The sequence below is a fragment of the Medicago sativa genome, chromosome 1 (genome assembly GCF_051527215.1).
Source record: "Medicago sativa cultivar Bolivia chromosome 1, Bolivia_mono, whole genome shotgun sequence".
NCBI lineage: Eukaryota > Viridiplantae > Streptophyta > Magnoliopsida > Fabales > Fabaceae > Medicago > Medicago sativa.
In genome coordinates, this window is record NC_140749.1 from 51,251,101 (window position 1) to 51,270,505 (window position 19,405).

The 19,405-nt window shown below is 37.4% G+C and overlaps 2 pseudogenes; both read left to right on the forward strand.

Moving 5' to 3' along the window:
- The first annotated feature begins 358 nt into the window (after positions 1–358).
- LOC146955170 (uncharacterized) lies at positions 359–1,854 on the forward strand (annotated as a pseudogene).
- A 4,769-nt stretch (positions 1,855–6,623) lies between these two features.
- Positions 6,624–18,637, forward strand: LOC146955171 (PKS-NRPS hybrid synthetase cheA-like; annotated as a pseudogene).
- Positions 18,638–19,405: the final 768 nt, after the last annotated feature.

Genomic DNA, 19,405 nt, shown 5'->3' on the forward strand with positions numbered 1-19,405 from the left:
TAACCGCTCCTTCAACTGTTTCTACGTCCACTCAAATGACACGACCAGAAATGGAAACCGTTATATCCAAATTCACCGTTGGTGTTCTTTTGACTACCAGCATTCCAAGTTCTAGTGCTCCTTCAAATAGGCCTAGACTTGATTATCGAAATGTAAATATATAGAACGTTTTGAGGGAACAACAATATGGTATGCCAACTTCAATGATGGCAAATGTACATAATAGTGCTTCCATTTTTGCAGACCAAGAAATACATTCACTATGCACAACGTACATAGTCCCTCAAGTTCTAGTATTTTTGGTCGGAATACTCTACCACCATTGACAACAGATTCAATGAATGTGTTGAGACAACAAATGGGCGAGAGTAACCACGAAATGGTTAATTTGTTAACACAACAAATTGGTACAATGTTTAATCCTTTGATAAGGGAGACAAATCGGAGTTACCAAGCCTTAACGACACAAATGGGGAGAATAACAAATTTCTTTGCACCCCCACAACCGGTTTACCAACCGGTTACACAAATACAAAATCAACAACCGACGCGGTTAGTTGAACCAATGGTTCAGAGGAAACAACACGTGCCTCAGCCCCAACCGATCGAACCAGTAATACAAGGTCAACCTGAAGTGATCTTGGTAGATAGAAATGATAATGTCGATGAAGTTGTTAGGAATGTCCAACAACGAAACATAAGAGTGCATAACAATATAGCCAATTAGGTCGAGAATATAATGGCTCAAAATGGTTTAAATATTGGCCTGCATAGGCCAAACTTTGTTTCTCCTCTGTCGGAATTGGTGTTACAATCTGAACTTCCTAGGGTTATAAAATTCCTAAGTTCACTAAATTTGCAGGGGATACCATTGAGTCCACGGTCGAACATATCGTAAGATATTTGATGGAGGCAGGAGACCTAGCAAATGATGAGAATTTGAGGTTGAAATTATTCCCCAATTCTCTAACAAAGAATGCCTTCACATGGTTTACTACTCTTGCACCATTCGATCCAACATTGGACTGATTTGGAACGGTTATTCCATGAGAAATTCTACATGGGCCAATCTAAAATAATTCTAAAAGAATTGGCGAGTGTCAAGACGAGTTCCACTGATTCCATTGATGATTATCTTAATAGATTCAGATTATTAAAGGTAAGATGTTTCACTCAAGTGCTTGAACACGAGTTAGTCGAAATGGCCGCTAGTGGCCTAGATTATTCCATTCGGAAGAAATTAGACACTCAACACTTGAGAGATATGGCCCAATTGGACGATAGAGTTCGACTTGTCGAAAGACTAAAGGCTGAAAAGGCCAGAACTCAGAAACATTTCAGGAAAGAAAAGGTTGCTTATATCGCATCAGACGAAAGCAACCAAGAATTCGACATAGCTTTTGGTGATGTTGAAATAGAGCAGGTTGATATTGCTGAGTTAAAACCAGGGCCCCGTTATACATGTAAATCGTTAAGGCCTCTCCGATGGGAAAATCCTGTCGAAACAAGCAATGAAAGATATGTCCCCAAGACATATACGGTCGACGTAACCAAATGCGATGAGATTTATGATCTTTTAGTTGCTGATGGTCAAGTGGTAACACCTAAGGATGTAAAAATCCCACCACTAGAACGATGTCAGAAAAGAGGTTTTTGTAAATATCATAACTTCTTGGGACACAACACCTCTCGATGTTCCCTTTCAGGGATTTGGTTCAAAAGGGTCTTAATGAAGGAAGATTGAAGTTTGGAAACAAGCCAAAGCCTCAAATGCAAGTAGACTCTGATCCTTTGAAGGATGCGAACATTATGTACACTGACATTGCAGGTTGCAATATGGTTGAAGCAATCTAACAACAAAACTTGAAATATTCCCCAACCTCACACGTTCATAAGTTTTCCTCTTCGATCCAAATCCAAAACCAAGCCTAGGTGCCACATTATTAGTTATCATAGGCTTAACCTTCAAATTCACATTACCAAAACCCCCACCACCACCGAATCAAAGAGACCACCACCACTACCACTGCCAGAAAACCAAAACAACAACGCGCCGACGAATTTTGGAACACGGCAGAATGCTTCTTCGATTGCAGAAGTTTCGTAGAAGGTTTTAGAATTATCTAGAAAGAAGAGGAATGGTTCGAATGGAAATAGGTTTGGATCTGAATCCATCCATGATAACCAATCGTTCTTCATTCGTGAATAAGTGATTATTTTGTTTCTGTAAAAGCAATGAAGAAATGTGAAACGATTAAGCTTTTGGAGTTGGAAAAGTTTGGAATGAAACGAAAGAGTAAGCGAAATGAAAAAGGAAGAATAGAGAATATTCGTTTGAAAAAGGAAGAATAGAGAATATTCGTTAGGTATGAAAGGGAAAATCACGGTGGAACCAAAAGCAATGGAACAAACAAAAATGAAATGAAAAGCATGTTTGGTAAAATTAGAGAAATGATATTTGAACATCCATTCTTGTGACAACTTTTATGACAACTTTCTCTCTCATACTCACATTATTTTTTACTTTATCTCTCTATTGCTTTGATTTTCGTGCATATACATACTTTTTCTTTGTAAATTATGGTTGTCTCATAAGTTGTCAACCAAATGGTTGTTCAAATAACAATCCTCGTAAAATTAATCACTTTTATTAATGTGGAGCACAATCTAATGGTCGAAGTAACTGGCCACTTGAGTTTGTTTGACCATGTACTTTCACATTTTGGGTGTCAAATTGTGACCATGTGGAATATTTTTCTCATGAATAAAATTGGTGTCCTATGAAGAAAGAAAAAGTGTTTTTTTAAGGAAAAAAAAAGTGTTGACTACGAATAAAATTATTGTCTAGTTTTTTTTTTAAAAGAAAAATTATTATCTAGTTTATATTGCACTATATCTTATTTGGTCTGAATGAGTTTTAGATTCAGGTTCGAATCACATATAGTCCGACTGAATTTGGTCTTTGTACAATCATAATTGGTAGATATATTGGTGATTTCTTATTGTGCCTCCCTCCCTCCGCACTTCTTCCCCCCCATCATATAGATATTTTGGTTCCTATCTTTCGAACAGGTAAAAGCAAGCAAGAGCGCTCTATTTTTTAATTATAGAATTCGAAAAATAAGGCACTACAACAATTGAAGGATGCGATAAGAAATTCACAAACAATAGTCTTTTGGCTCCAATTAGTTTAGCCCATGTAAATATTGGGTCTGGCTAAGTCAGTGGGCTTCGAGGTGATCCAGCATCAACATCTCTATTTGATTTATTATTATTATTATTATTATTATTATTATTATTATTATTATTATTATCATCATCATCATCATCATCATCATCATCATCATCATCATCATTCATCCCTAAAAAAAATTATCATTCAATTTAAAAATTATCAATAAAAAACATATTAAAATATGTTAACTTAATAAAAAAAAATATACATATAACTTAAATGATGAAAATATGAGTTTTTTTTTAATAGGAATTATTTGATTTACTTATCTTGTAAATTAAAATGATGCACAAAAAATATTGTAAAATTGGAGATGTATATATTTATTTATTTTATTTTATTTACAAAATATTTTTATTTATTTATTGAATGTCTCGAGTTTGATAAAGTAAAGTTACAAACTTGTAACACTCATACCAGACGTATCTAGAAAGTCTAGCACGTGCGTTAAGTTTAGTACTGGATACATTAAGATATACAACAATAAAAATTCGAATGAATATTATTTACAACAACACGCGTTCGTACAAAGATATACTACTCATCTTTTCCTAAAGAATATTAAATACATCCTTGAAATCCATGTCATCCTGCTGCGGTAAGAACAGTCACTTGTTGAAACATCCATTCGGCTAATAGCTTGCCATCCAACCTGTTTATCTGAAACAAATAAGGATTGGGATGAGACATAATGTCTCAGTGAGTTCCCCTAAATCCTAGGCTATAGGTAACCTCAGGGGAAACCTACGGTCACCACGTGTCTACAATACAACCTGACGGTTGATTATACGAGTGTGGTCGTGCTTCCTAGACGGTAGTTCATTCTAGACCCGTCATAGGCTTATCTCACTTGTTATAGGCTTCACTTCCTATACGTGTCATGGTGGTCGAGGGGGAATCTAGAATCGCATGGCCAAAAATACGCTCTACGTATCGAGGCCTAAACATGTCATGATCGTGGCACGATTTTAAACCGGACGATTAGGGGAAACCTAAGATCGTCATCGGTATCATGTTCTTTACTTCCTCTATTCCATGTCTTATAATTGTCTTATAGCATCTAGTGCTCTTGTTCTTGAACATAAACTTGCATGGAATCATTCTTACATAATCATGAACATTATCATAAACATAAGCTACATGATCGTACGTAAGTTCATTCATTATTATGTTAGCGTTGAACAAACAATCATTATCTTCATTCATTTTACGGAAAGCCCCGGGTGGAGTAACCCCGAGTACAATCCCATCATGACCGATGTACGTACATCGGACTCCCTCGGTGTCGTGTGGGTCCCTTGCCGCTTGAACCGTTCCCCTTGAGTCCCGTATCCCCCCGACGTGGATAACAAGAGACACGAGCACCGACATGCGGTTATAATCTTAGTCTTTCGTTTTCGATGACATGCGGGTCCCTTACGGCTTGAATCGTTATCATAATGAGAACCCCTTGTATCCCCCTGACGTGGATAGCAAGAGACATGCCACCTGCTTATACTTGTCATAGTCTTGTCATTAATTTAGGTTAAACCTAATCATGGATACATGTTTACCTCGGAACCTTGATCGATCTAATTAATGGTAAAATTCATACTTGTTCATGCTTGTACATTCCTAATCATGGTGGAGAGATTAACTAATCAAACCACGGCATATCATGCTTGCTAAACTTGCTAGTTCTCGACTACTATGTCGAGGCTCTAGTTTTCCCTTGCTTAATGATCATCTTGCTACCCCACTTCATGCCTTATTATCTCTCGTTACCATGCTTTACTATACTTTCCAAACACTTGCTTCATTTACAAGAGAGTTTTCTTTCAAAGATTAACGTTTAGGATCTTGGTTTGAGGGGTTCACTTTTGTAAAAATACTTCGGAGAAAAACCGCCTCGCGAAACGCCATGCCTGCCAAAAGCAAGCAAAACAGTGAGTTTCCTGACTGTCTTACTCGCCATGGTGAGTATATTTGCTGGGGAGGCGAGCAGTAGCTCGCAACTGCGAGTTGGAGACGAGTAAAACAAGCTTCATGTGCTGTTTGTTCGCCATGGCGAGTAATAGCTCGCCGTGGCGAGTTATGACAGTCCAGAACTTGTAAAAATGGTATTTTAAGCCCAAAAACCTCAAACCAAGTGTCTCTAAGCATATTGGTACATATTTGATCATAGAATACTTGTAAAACATTCATTTGGCAAGTATAAACATGCTTAGTATGCATAGCAAGAAAAGGGGCAACTAGCATCTTACATAACCCTAGAAATTTTACATAGTTTTTACATTATTCTAGCATGGCATAATAATAATCCCAAAGGGTGGGAAAACTATCTATGGAACTCACCTAAGCATGTACTTGTGATAGCTCCAAGCTTCAAGCTTCAAGCAAAACCATAACCCTAGCTCTTGAACACTTGCTCTCTTAGCTCATGCCATTCCAATCTTCATATTTCTTCTTTGTTCAAGATGAAACCATAACCTATGAAAACTCAAGCTCCCAATTTACCAAATAAAAAACCCTAGCTTCATGATCTTTTCTTGATGAGGTAAAGGAGTGAAGAACAACCCAAACCAAGCTTCTAAATACCATGAAATCTTGAGAGAATCTTGTTTACCATGCTTCTTGATTTGATAAGAGTTTGGGAAGGATTGAAAGAAGAGAAGGTGAAGGATAAATCAAGCTAGATCCAAGCTTCACATGCTTAAGATAACATTAGAGTCCATAATATAACTTGTCATGGAAGAAGTGGTAGATTAGAGAAGATTGGTGGTGATGAAATGAAGAAGGGTGGCGTGAGAGAAGAGAGAGGGGAGAGCAATTGCCAAACTCAAACCCTAGAGAGAGAGAGAGAGAGAAGATAAGGAAGTGATATATTTTGGTGCCAACCACAAATAAATATCCTTGAGACGTGCAATTACCAAATTGCCCTTACCTTAAACGTGTTAAAAACAACTCTGATACTTTTCCCGTAAAATGCTGACATCTCATAAAATATTAATCATTAACTTACTTTGTCATGAATTTTAATTCCTCTGACACGACCGACTGGTAATATACCTGTTGCTGACAGGCAGGATATTACACCCTACCCCCTTAAAAAAAATTCGTCCTCGAAATTTAGAGATCGACTACCAATCATCATGACAAAAACTTACCATCTATGGTTTGAGCCATACATTTTCTATTCATACATATTCGAAGGGTTCGTCGGGTCATGTCCTCATCCTGTTTCTTAACCTACATGTAACTGAACATATCCTTCTTGATCTTACTACCACTCCAACTCAGCGTTATCTTAGTATATCATGATTTGGAACTTACCTTGCTGCACATAAACTTATTGTCTTGGTCTCGTATCTTACCGCTTAACATAAACCATTCATAAAGGTATTCTATCATGAACATGAACACTCAGTATTTGCCTTTCAACTGGAATCCTACCGGAAACCAGGTTTGCCCTGCAGTGCTTACTTGTAACTTTAAAACATCTTTTCATACATACTTAATCTTATCGGGTAAACATATAATTCATACGTCATTTACTTACTGTACCTTGAGACACATGCCTCTTACTTGCATTACTCATATAAAAGAATCCACGAATCTCTTATCTCTTTTCAGAGCCTTAGAAAATATTCCGATTTCATTGCAATCTCATTGCATCTTATCACACCCGAACTAATGGGTATCTCATATAGCTTGACATAAAGGAGTGAAATCTAATTATTACTTCATCTGAGAATCTAATAACCAACATTGTGGTTAACATGTTCTTGAAACTTTCTAGCAAATTTACTTGCACATACATCATACATTCTTAACACATTTCCGTGTATCCCGTAGGATATTGGCTTCATACGAACATTGTCGTTTCCATAACATGTGCATACTTTCAAGTGCCGCCTCTTGTTAAATGATAACGATACGTGTTCTAAAATCTTTCTTGAAGAAATTTTTCTTAAACTTTGGTATTCGGGTTCTCGGAACGAATATACACATGACTAAAAAGATTTTATCATTTTCCAAAACTGAATTTGTAATGGTACCATAGAACCACCGGACGAGTTTCTATATTCTGGAAAAAGATTTTACAACTCGTCCAAAACTTGTCCAAGACAAGTTGGTCCTGAAATTCATACGTCTTAAGTGAGTTTACTTACGACGTATCTCATCAGTTTCAAAAATGTATAGTTCCATGAGTTTAAAATAAGCATCGTTCCCAAGTTCCTTAATACCAATCTTAGCTTTAAAAATTATAAAATCATGGCTTGACATGTCTTAACAAGTATCATTTTCACTCAACAAGTATTACATACAAGAGTATGAATCTCATATCACATCACTCAAAAGTTGCTTCTCTCTCTCTCATGATAACATACTTAACTTCGAAGATGAATTCTTCCCTTTTAAACCGATATATATACTCGCAAAACCGTTTACATATCCGTAAGAAACCCTTGGATCTATCGACATTAACTTGTCCTTCTTCTTCTTCTTCGGAACATTAAACTTGATTCTTCACATCACCTCATTCGGTTATCGCTTGAGCGTTAATACCTTTTTCGAAAACCGGTCATCATTCTTGATGCTTCAATTCTTTACTTGAGTCACGAAAGGTAACATTCTGAATCTTACATGTTTTTCATTATCATCATTCATGCATACTGACTAATTCATATATGGCAATTCTTATCCTTTTCATCTTACTTAGGTGACGACACATACTTGAAACTTTTACCTTAGCCAACACTGATTAGATAAGCATCTATTCTTACTTATCACATCGAGAAATCCTCGCTTGTCTCATGATGCTTCTTGTTAAACTTACATTACTAACCGAACATTCTTCACAAAAATTCTTTCATACCAAAAATTCCATGTTTCATGTTTAACGATCAGCTTCTATGGCGCTACTTTGATTCCCACCGGTTGGCTTAAACCATTACTCTAATCCGTTAGAGCGAGTAAAATTTCACATTCCTGACTACCACTTGAATACTAATTTCTCGAACTGTTCTCAAAATCCTCCATGTTGCAACCAACATCACAACCTTACACTTGTCTTGTAAATTTCAAACTCATGATAGCTTATCTTATGCTCATAATACTTGACTTGGGGGTAAACCTTACGTTCTTGCTAGTTGGATTTACCTGCTGGGATAAACATAACATACTTGAACTTGTTTTCGAGTAAACTCAAATTCCGTTAACAAACCCATCTAGCACTTGAACATGACTTTCTTGAACATCTAATCCTTGTACCTTCGCATTCTCGAATGCTATATTTTGCTTAATCATACCAATGCTTGCTCGTTGATTTTTCTTTTAAAAGAAAACTTTGTAAACTAGCGCACGGGTCACAGACGTTGATAATTTTCTACTTTATAATTATATTGAGTTTAGGCCCCGGTCGTTGCTTTGGAAATCATAGAACGAGTTGATAACACATACGTGCCACCAAACCTAGACTCTAATAAGTCTAGCCCGCTCTACGAGTGTCGTAGCAAACCGGTTCCTAGAAAATCTCTTATGAATTTCCAAAATGTCAACTTCAATCACCCATACGCGTAATTCTTTTCTAAAATTCTTTTAAACTTTATAACTCAACATCATATCGAGCCTTAGCAAGTCAATTAAGCAAAACATAGATTCGGGGGATACGTCATAATTCCACATAATCCGTGAACCTTGTGATTTCTCATAACTTTGCACCGCTTTAACTTCTTGATTCATACTTCATGCATAAACATCTGTGACTTTCCTCCTAAACGTCGGAGCTTCTATACTCTTGATCTTGGCTTGTTCTTGACTCTTGACACATTAACCTCCAAAGCTACCTTAAACAGTATCAATTTCGTCGATGGTTGCCCATGTCTTTTTCCTTGGAAATCTTAGAATATGATATGCATTCGTTACTTGATGTCATAAAAGTTTTTTGTTACATAAAAGATTATTGTGAAGACATCTCCCCAATAGTCATTGCAAACCATAGGAACAAATTGGTAGAAAACGGAAAGTTTCATCCCTGGCTTGCTATTGGTGAGCTTCTCCAACTCTATTTTTCAGAAAACATTCTTTACATAAAGTTTTTATTCTCAAGTATACAATGCATATCATTCATTCCTATCTTCGTGAAATATTCTATAACATATACATGGCAACATCAACCTTTTCCGATACAATTCTTGGCACATCGGGAATCAATGCCTTAATCCTGACAACATAGAACTTTCTCTTAAATCCTTAACTTCATTCACGTATAATACTATTCCTGAGAGCCTGCTGACTCTGTCAACATACGTCGACTTCTAACTATCTTGTAACCTTGTACTGACATTCCAGAATATCATAAACTCGTTCCAACAACAACTCTTACCGAAACTTTCGGTCATGGTTAGATACATATATCCAACTTCTTCACTTACGGATACATGGAGTATCACTATCATCTTAGCCGACTTTGTCGGAACGTTCCTTCTTAACATGACCTTGTATTCCCGGAGGATTCCCACTTCTAATTGCTTTGTTTACCGGCCACCTTTTGGCACAATCAAACTTATTCATCACATACTTCATTCCTCCTGGGTTCTATTCAGCTCTCAGGCATCCGTCCTAATCGTCGAATGTTAAATTGAGTTGATCAGGCTCAACTAACATCAACAAATAGAACATTTACCCGGAACCCAATGGTCCCACTACCTTAGTTGTAACTTAATGACCCAAGGCACGGTCTGAATCGACCTGCTCTGATACCAAATGTAACACCCATACCAGACGTATCTAGAAAGTCTAGCACGTGCGTTAAGTTTAGTATTGGATACATTAAGATATACAACAATAAAAATTCGAATGAATATTATTTACAACAACATGCGTTCGTACAAAGATATACTACTCATCTTTTCCTAAAGAACATTAAATACATCCTTGAAATCCATGTCATCCTGCTGCGGTACGAACAGTCACTTGTTGAAACATCCATTCGGCTACTAGCTTGCCATCCAACCTATTTATCTGAAACAAATAAGGATTGGGATGAGACATAATGTCTCAGTGAGTTCCCCTAAATTCGAGGCTATAGGTAACCTCAAGGGAAACCTCCGGTCACCACGTGTCTACAATACAACCTGACGGTTGATTATACGTGTGTGGTCGTGCTTCCTAGACGGTAGTGCATGCTAGACCCATCATAGGCTTATCTCACTTGTTATAGGCTTCACTTCCTATACATGTCATGGCGGTCGAGGGGGAATCTAGAACCGCATGGCCAAAAATACGCTCTACGTATCGAGGCCTAAACATATCATGATCATGGCACGATTCTAAACTGGACGATTAGGGGAAACCTAAGATCGTCATCGGTATCATGTTCTTTACTTGCTCTATTCCATGTCTTATACTTGTCTTATAACATCTAGTGCTCTTGTTCTTGAACATAATCATAAACATAAGCTACATGATCGTACGTAAGTTCATTCATTATTATGTTAGCGTTGAACAAACAATCATTATCTTGATTCATTTTACGGAAAGCCCCGGGTGGAGTAACCCCGAGTACAATCCCATCATGACCGATGTACGTACATCGGACTCCCTCGGTGTCGTATGGGTCCCTTGCGGCTTGAACCGTTCCCCTTGAGTCGAGAACCTCCTGTATCCCCCTGACGTGGATAACAAGAGACACGAGCACCGACATGCGGTTATAATCTTAGTCTTGCGTTTTCGATGACATGCGGGTCCCTTACGGCTTGAATCGTTCTCATAATGAGAATCCTTTGTATCCCCCTGACGTGGATAGCAAGAGACATGCCACCTACTTATACTGGTCATAGTCTTGTCATTAATTTAGGGTAAGCCTAATCATGCATACATGTTTACCTCGGAACCTTGATCGATCCGATTAATGGTAAATTTCATACTTGTTCATGCTTGTACATTACTAATCATGGTGGAGAGATTAACTAATCAAACCACGACATATCATGCATGCTAAACTTGCTAGTTCTCGACTACTATGTCGAGGCTCTAGTTTTCCCTTGCTTAATGATCATCTTGCTACCCCACTTCATGTCTTATTATCTCTCGTTACCATGCTTTACTATACTTGCCAAACACTTGCTTCATTTACAAGAGAGTTTTCTTTCAAAGATTAACGTTTAGGATCTTGGTTTGAGGGGTTCACTTTTGTAAAAATACTTCGGAGAAAAACCGCCTCGTGAAACGCCATGGCGAGTAGATTTGCTGGGGAGGCGAGCAGTAGCTCGCAACTGTGAGTTGGAGGCGAGTAAAACATGCTTCATGTGCTGTTTGCTCGCCATGGCGAGTAATAGCTCGCCGTGGCGAGTTATGACAGTCCAGAACTTGAAAAATGGTATTTTAAGCCCAAAAACCTCAAACCAAGTGTCTCTAAGCATATTGGTACATATTTGATCATAGAATACTTGTAAAACATTCATTTGGCAAGTATAAACATGCTTAGTATGCATAGCAAGAAAAGGGGCAACTAGCATCTTACATAACCCTATAAATTTTACATAGTTTTTACATTATTCTAGCATGGCATAATAATAATCCCAAAGGGTGGGAAAACTATCTATGGAACTCACCTAAGCATGTTCTTATGATATCTCCAAGCTTCAAGCTTCAAGCAAAACCATAACCCTAGCTCTTGAACACTTGCTCTCTTAGCTCATGCCATTCCAATCTTCATATTTCTTCTTTGTTCAAGATGAAACCATAACCTATGAAAACCAAAGCTCCCAATTTACCAAATAACAAACCCTAGCTTCATGATCTTTTCTTGATGAGGTAAAGGAGTGAAGAACAACCCAAACCAAGCTTCTAAATACCATGAAATCTTGAGAGAATCTTGTTTACAATGCTTCTTGATTTGATAAGAGTTTGGGAAGGATTGAAAGAAGAGAAGGTGAAGGATAAATCAAGCTAGAACCAAGCTTCACATGCTTAAGATAACATTAGAGTCCATAGTATAAATTGCCATGGAAGAAGTGGTAGATTAGAGAAGATTGGTGGTGATGAAATGAAGAAGGGTGGCGTGAGAGGGGAGAGAGAGAGAGAGAGAGAGAGAGAGAGAGAGAGAGAGAGAGAGAGAGAGAGAGAGGGGAGCAATTGCCAAACTCAAACCCTAGAGAGAGAAAGAAGATAAGGAAGTGAGATATTTTGGTGTCAACCACAAATAAATATCCTTGAGACGTGCAATTACCAAATTGCCCTTACCTTAAACGTGTTAAAAACAACTTTGATACTTTTCCCGTAAAAAGCTAACATCTCATAAAATATTAATCATTAACTTACTTTGCCATGAATATTAATTCCTCTGACACGACCGACTGGTAATATACCTGTTGCTGACAGGCGGGATATTACAAAACTACTCCCTCCGTCCCATATTATAAGCAAAAAAAAAGTCACACTTATTAAGAAAACTAAAACATAGTAGTTTGTAACATAGTTTTTTGTGTTATCTTTGAAATAAGTTTTATAAGAAGATGTAAAAACAATTTTCATTGGTAGTTGATTATAGAGAAAATGAAAAAGAGAGCAAATTGAATGCACTTTGCATTTAATTTTCCTTTGGAAAAGATAATTTTTTGAAAAAACATAATTAAATATAATAAAAGTTGGTCTTTTTTGCTTATAATTTGGGACAAAGAAAATGAGTTTTTTTTGCTTATAATTTAGGACGGAGGGAGTACTTTTTTTAGGGTAAGTTATAAGCTTCTTAATAAATCACAATTAAGTGACCTAACAAGAAAATTTCAAGTTTGAATCTTGAGTGGAGACCGACGGTTTACAACTCCAAATATGTCGTTACAAATTCAAAATCAATTTATTTTGCTGAAAAAATGTTTGCCATGTTTAGTTTTGTTCTTGAACTATGGAGGTCATTTTGCTGGTCAAAAACTTAGAAAAAACGTGTTTCTTTCGTATGATCTTATATTTGTCATATTCCTTTGAGGAAATAGAGTCTGGTTTGAAAAAAAAGGAAAATGCTAGATATCAAGAATGATTTTATCAAGAAAGATTCAAGAATGACATGACAGAATAATCACCCTTAGATTTCAATCTTATTTATTAATATTTAATAAAATAAAAAATACATAACACCCACCACCCCATAATTTCCAGTCAGGCTAAGATTTTATTGGCTAACATTAATTTCAGAACAATTTCTTGATAAAATCTAAGGGTGATTATTCTGCCATGTCATTCTTGAATCTTTCTTGATAAAATCTTTCTTGATATATAGCATTGCTCTTCCTCAAAACACGAGTAACACGAAAAATCAAAGCTTGCTTATAATCCCACGTTTCATTCCCATCAGGTTTGTAAGTGACTTTTGTTTGGTATTTACCAACAAGTAGCTTTTGTAATTTAAGATTGTCTTGAACATATAATTTTAAATTTGGGTTTTTCTAACATGTGCAAATTTGCACATGTTAAGAAGTTTAAATTGGTAAGTTTGCATTGGAACTTGTGTATTAGTATTAAATATGTATCTTTTTCATAAATATTTTTTGTTTTTCAGTAAAAAGTTTTCCATTTTAGTTACTTTAACATGTGCAATGTTGCACATGTTAGACAAACCCTTTTAATTTTGACATTGTATATAAACTGTGATGTTTGATATTTGACTATTAGTGCATTTCATATTTATTTCAATATTTGAAGTCTCCTTAAAAAACCGAAAATCAATTCAATTCAGTGGATCATATGATTTGTTTCTAATGGATGGTCACAAAATAAAACTGAAGGAAATCATATCATATTATTTTAACCGAAGGAAACCACGTTTCATTTGAAGTCTTTACCACTACCATTGTCACCAAATACCCTCCACCACCACAACACTATTGCTCCTCTTTACCATCTACTTCTATTGCATTCTATGTATGTTTGCCATGATTTGGTTCAAAATTCAAAGGGTAATTTTTGCAAAATTATGATAGCTAGTTGTGCTTCCATGGATCCAAACATGCACCTGGACACTCTGCCATTGTCACCAAACACCCTCCATCTACTTCTATCACATTAAAAAATTATCAACATATTTGTTTCCCCGTCATTTCTAAACATATTGAAATTAATACAATCATATACACACAAAACAGTAAAAAAGAAACTGCATTCAAGCATGTCCTGCTCGAATTCCTACACATGTTTTATCTTTGAATGTTCGACTTGTAAACGTTAACCAATTAATCCAATGTCCACAATGCGGTGAACATGCTTCTCAAATAAGATTATCTCCAATTGAACGAGAGATGTAAATTCACAGAATAAAGAGTAAACGCAGAGTAGTATTACTACAAATACAAATAAATATGCAATACTTCATAGAGCAATGCTAGGGACAATCGCTCTCTCACTCTCTCTTAACCACACTTTGTACAATGTCAAACACTAGGGGTGGCAAAATGGATGGATTGGATGAATATGGATTTGGATCCTAATGGATGGATCAAAAAAAGAGTATTACTTTTCCCACCCTATGGCCTTCTCGCGCGCCCTATTTTTTTGACCAAAATACCCTTTATCCGGATAATATATTCCGGACAATATTCGGAATGTATAATCCGGACCGTTTGAAAATCACCCTGTCTCGTGAGGATTTGCGAAACTTGGGGTTGGTCAGTTGAAATACAATCCGGATAACATAATCCGGACATAACAGCTGTATTCCGGAGAAGATATTCCGCACGCCCTGTATTCGAAACGAGCGGGAAAAAGTAGACGTTTTTTTTTCCGGAATATGTAATCCGGAGAGCTAGGTTATATATAGTTCTCCAGAACCTAGCTGAAGCATACCACCTTTATCAAAAACACTCCCTACACCTCTAAAAAAAACACGCCATTTGGGCGAAATCATGGTTTGGAGCAGCAATCTGGCCATCAAGGGGTGTTAACATCATCATTTTCGTCTGAATGCAAAGGTAATGTGTATATAAACCTTTCCCTAATCGATTTTTAGGCGATCTAGCTTTGATCACGTTGTATGATCTTCACTGTACTTTTCCGGAATATGTAATCCGGACTGTATTCATGCATTCCGGATAACATTTTCCGGACACCAGCAGTACAGAAACTGTGTTCATTTTCTGACTTTGTTTTGCACTGTTTTCAGTCATGGTTGTTCCTGTTGATCCCCCGAACGATGATGTACCTCAGAATGAACATCCTGTTGTGGACCCGCTTCTTTTACTTGAATATGCGCATGATTCCGGAGATGCCAAATCCGAGAATCCCCCACCACCACCCCCGAAAGTAGTGGATGCTCCTCCTCCTATTCCTCCTGTTGTACCACCTCCAGTTGTTGCTGTTTGTATTGACCAGCGAGAACAATTTACCACCAAACACAAGTTTGCAACACGGAATGATTTGTTGGAGTGGGTTCGAGAGAAATCTAGGAAGCTTGGGTTTTCCACTGTTATTGGTAAATCCGATAACGGTGGCAACGGAAGAAATGCATTTGTTACTTTGATATGTGAAAGGGGAGGTTCATACACTGAGTACAAGAGAAAGAGTCGGCGTGAGATAGCTGGTTCGGTTAAATGTGAGTGTCCATTTAGGCTGAGAGGTTACTTGTTGACTGGTGGTGAATGGAGCCTCAAAGTTGGTGATGGTAAACACAACCATGGCATGACAGATGTGTTGAAAGGTCATAAAACCGCCGGTCGTCTAAACCCAAATGAACGTGTTCACCTTGAAGAGATGGTGGAATCTAATGTTCCTCCGAGGCAAATGCTTACCAACTTAAAGAAGAGGAACCGTACCACTTCAACTACCATCAAACACGTTTATAATGCTACTTACAGATATAGGCGGTCCATTAGGGGTACGAGGAATGACATGCAACATCTCTTGAAGTCTTTGATTGATAATGGTTACGTTTTTCATTGTAGGAAGTATCATGATTCTGATGAAGTCAGTGATGTTTTTTGGGCACATCCAGAGTCTATCAAGTTGTTTAACACTTTCTCCACGATGCTTGTGTTGGATTCCACATACAAGACAAACAAGTATCGTCTTCCATTGCTTGAGTTTGTCGGTAACACCTCTACCATGAAAACATTTTCCATTGCTTTTGCCTATATGATGTCTGAGAGGCAAGACAATATTTATTGGGCTCTTGAGAGGTGTCGTGAGATGTTGCACTCCAAAGATCTCTATCCCAAAGTAGTTGTCACTGATCGGGACAATGCTTTGATCAATGTTGTGGAAAAGGTTTTCCCTAAAGCTACTACTTTGTTGTGCTCATATCACATTGGACAAAATGTGAGAGCAAAGTGTAAAGTGAATTGCAAAGTGACGGATCTCAAAGGCAAGAATGGGCAACCGATTAAGCCTGGTTCGGTTGTGAATACTGTGATGACTGCATGGATGGATATTGTGGACTCCGACACGGAGGAAGCATATATTGATAATTGGACCCGGTTCAAAGTTGTATGCGCAAAATTTCCCAAGTTTTTGGATTATGTTGAAAAGACAATTTTGGATCCGGTTAAGGATAAGTTTGTGAGGTTTTGGGTTGACAAACACCTTCATATGGGGAATACTACAACAAACAGAGCTGAATCTGCACACGCTCGGTTGAAAAAGTATCTGAGTAGTAGTATGGGTGATTTGAGCACAAACTGGAAATCCGTTCATGCCATGCTAGAGCTGCAACATACCGCAATACATGCTTCGTTTCAGACAAGCATTATCATGCTTGAACATCGATTCAAAGACAAGGTGTTGTGGTCTAGATTGATCCGGAACATTTCAAGGGAAGCTTTGCATCATCTCGTAGTGGAGTACAATAAAGCGCTTGAAATTGGTACGAATAAATCAAGATGTGGTTGTTTGAGTTTGATCACTTACGGATTACCGTGTGCGTGTATGCTAGCTTTGAAGATCAAGAACGGCACTGCCATTCGTTTGGAAGAAATTCACACCCACTGGAAGAGGTTGGGGTTCGAGTACGAGGTTGACCCGAAGCTTAAAAAAGAAGACATCTCTCTATTGCCAGAATGGGATATTCTCTAGGTATTTTTTCCCAACACTGTGTTAGTTTATGTTCTGCCCAAGATTTCTGTTTCTGTATTCTGTACTGGTGCAATCCGGATTACATAATCCGGACATAACAGATGTACTCCGGATTATGTAATCCAGATAAGTAGCATTTACGACCCATGCAAGTGCATTTAAGGCTCATGCAAAGGGTGTATCGGGAAGTTTCGGATTATACAATCCGGATTACCTTGTCTATTTTGGATTGTATAATCCGGAAGACACCAGTAGCAACAGAATGGCATGTTTTTGACTGGTTTTCTTCTGACTGTTTTGTTACACATTGTAGGCGCGGTTCAAGGACGCCGATTACAACATGAAAGTGCATTTGAAAGAACAATTTCGGCAATTTGTTTTACCAGAAACCACCTCTATGCGTCCACCGCCAAATAAGGTCACCACCAAAGGAGCTCCAAAGAAAGATAAGCAAAGCATTCGATCGACAAGGCGGTCCCCTTCCCTATGGGAGATTGTTGACTCCCAAGAGCAAGAAACACAGGGTTCACAGACACGGTCAACAGGGACAAGTAGAAAGAGAGCACGAAAAAGCAACATGTCTCCTACTCCTCCTAAGCCAATTCCAAAAAATCCCAAGAAGCCAACACCCGTTGAGGTCCACATACCAAACAAAGACCAAATCCCAATTTGGATGCATGACTTATTCAAAAGGTTACGGATGTACCCGGTGATGGCCATTGTGGGTTCCGAGCAGTTGCGGTCCTACGTAACTTGACTGTTGATGATCACGTATTAGTCCGGTACAACCTTTACAAAGAGCTTATCGGTGTAGAAAATGACCGCTATCGGAGGATGATTAATGATGATAGGCGGTATAACGAGGTCTTGGATGCTCTATCCTACTCCGGTATTGGCATTGCACCACCGGATAAATGGATGACAATGCCGGATATGGGGTTCCTCATCACACAGAAATTCAACCAAACAATTGTTGTGTTGTCCATTGGGAAATCAGAAACCTTTTTCCCTCTATGTGGTCCACCGCCGCCTCCAACTATCGATCCGTTGATATGTCTGGCATATGTGAATGACAACCATTTTATGGCCTTGAAATTGAAGGATGGTTGTCTGATTCCTCCCACTTCCGCTCTATGGAGACAATACCATTGAGAGGATGCAGACACATGGCCTGATAGATATGTCAGTCGTATGGCAGATTATAATGAGCTAAGTCGGGCGGCAGGTGTAGAGGTCATAGAAGATGATGAAGAATTGTACGTTGTTGAAAATCTTGATCCCGATGAGAGGGTTGGTGTTGGACCTGCTCCTGTTGTGAAGGTTGAAGTGGATGATAGTCCCATTGATCTTTCGGCGCCATAGATTAGATATATATCATTAGTTTAGTTGAAATGTATATCATTAGGTGAAATGTGTAATGATATAAATTCAACTCTTTTTTGGTATAATGATATATATATATAATCATTTTTTGAAATAATATTTAAGTTAATTGTCTTTTATACAAACATATATAATGATTTATTGAAAAAAATGATAAAAACCACAATGACATGAAAATTTGTTTCAGTTCTGTGCACTGATTCATTCCGGATTATATAATCCGGAAATCCCCGAGGGTAATTTTGGAAAAAAATAGGGCGCGCTAGGAAAGGCATAGGGTGGGAAAAGTAATACGCTCAAAAAAATTCACTAGTCCATTAAAATCCACCAATTTTTTTTTGAAAAAAAACCGTCCAATCCACCCATTAGGTTTTATGTCCATCCATTATTAAATTTAAATGGATGAATTATCCATCCGATCCATTAAATAAAATGTATTATTTATTTTTTAAATTTGTTTTACATAATTTTTTAGATAATTAATTGGTTTTACATAATTATTTTGGCTTTAAAGTTTAACTTATAAAAAAACTAGCAAGATATTAAGATTTTCTTAAAGCATAACTGCACATAAAAAATTATGTAGCAAAATCTTAAAGCATCTTCCATGCTGATCTGAAATGCTTTAAAAGGTAAAATCTTGAAGACCCAGAATAAAAAACATCTACTATACAAAACTTAAAAGGTATAACATATTCTAGTTCTGTCCTCTCATCCGATGTTGTTGGAAATGGTACGGATCAGTCA